Raw genomic sequence first — 1,789 nt, forward strand, 5'->3', positions numbered from 1 at the left:
TAGTATCAGTTGTAATGTCTTCTCTTTCATTTACGATTTTCTTCATTTCAGTCTTCTCTCTTTCTTAGTCCAGCTAAAAGTTTGTCAATTTTGCTTATCTTTTCAAAATACTTTTAGTCCAGCTAAAAGTTTGTCAATTTTGCTTATCTTTTCAAAATTCTTTCCTTATATTTTCAAAATACATCCTTTCTGTTGTTTTTCTAGTCTCTATTCATTTTTGTTCCTGCTCTGACCTTTATTCCCTTTCTGCCAGCTTTCAATTCAGGCTGGTCTTTTTTAGAGTTCCCTGAGGTATAAAGCTAGTTTGGATTTTTAAGTCTTTTTTCTTTTTGATGTAGGCATTTATTGCTATAAAGTCCCCTCTTAGAACTGCTTTTGCCACATCCCATAAATTTGGCGTGTTGTTTCCACTTTCTTTTGTCTGAAGATATTTTTCGATTCCTTTTAATTTCTTCTTGACTCTCTTCAGGAGCATGTTGTTTAATTTCCACATACTTGTGAATTCTCCAATTTTTCTTCTGTTATTGATTTCCAGATTCATACCATTATAGTTACTGGGATTCCTGGGGCAGGCCTGGATCCTGATTCTGCTGGACTGTCAGGGGTGGCCTCAAGCTTGGGTCTATGCATGCCAACCTGGTGCTGGAGTGGGGCTGGAGGCTAGGTCCACAAGTGTTGGCCTGGAGTCTGGGGCTGAAGAGGCTGACCAGGCATTGGTATGGGGGATGCCTGAAGTTTGGGCCCATGTCGGCCAGTCTGGTACTGGGCCAATCTGGAGTCTGGGTTGGGCCTGAAACTTGAGTCTCCAGGGGCTAGCCTGGACCCTGAGGCTGCAGGAGTAGGCATGGTGCTTGTACCTTTTGGTTCCACGCTAGCACTGCAGTAAGCCTAAAGCCTGGGGCTTCAGGGGCCAGCCTAGTGTTAGAGCAGGCCTGGAGCCTGGGTCTGCAGATGCTGGCTTGGAGTCTGGAGATGTGGTGGCTAGCCTGGCACTGTGGCGGACTGCTTCCTAGGTTACTAAAGGCTAGCCTGGAGCTAGGGTCTAGAAGTGTTGGTCTGGTGCAGAGGAGGGCCTGGAAACTAGGTCCATGGGTATCTGTCTGGAGTCTGGGGCTATAGGGCCTGGCCTGGCAGTGGAGCAGGCCTAGAAACTGGGTACTTAAGGTCATGGCTGGGTCCTAGGGCTGTGGGTGCTGGCCTGGTGCCTGGGACTGCCAAGGTTATCCTGGAGCTGGGGCCTGGGTGTACTGGCCTGGAGGTTCCATCCATAGGTGCTGGCTTGAAGCCTGGGGGCATGACTCTTGGCTACACTCACCAGGAATTTAGTCAATTCAAGTTAGAATTGGAGGGGACAAGAAATGCTGGCAGCCTGACACTCCAGGTGAGATATAATAAGCCTTTACTGGGAGCTAGACACAGACCTTATACTCTTCATTAAAATGTTCTTAAAATGGATCATAGACCTAAGTGTAAAATGAAAAACTATAAAACTCCTGCAAAATAGCATAGGAGAAAATCTTGTTGACCTAGGGTTTAGCAATGACTTTTTAGATGCAATACCAAAAGTACAACCAATGCAAGAAAGAATAAATTGAACTTCATTAAAATTAAAAACTTCTACCCTGTGACACTGTAAAAAGAATGAGAAGATAAGCCACAGACTGAGATAAAATATTTGCAAAGGACATTCTGATAGAGAACTTTTATCCAAAATATACAAAGAACTCTTTAAACTCAACAAGAAAATAAACCTGATTTTTTTTATGTTTTAAATAAATTTTATTATCTA

Source organism: Rhinopithecus bieti, unplaced genomic scaffold (genome assembly GCF_001698545.2).
Source record: "Rhinopithecus bieti isolate Rb0 unplaced genomic scaffold, ASM169854v2 scaffold_16102, whole genome shotgun sequence".
Lineage (NCBI taxonomy): Eukaryota > Metazoa > Chordata > Mammalia > Primates > Cercopithecidae > Rhinopithecus > Rhinopithecus bieti.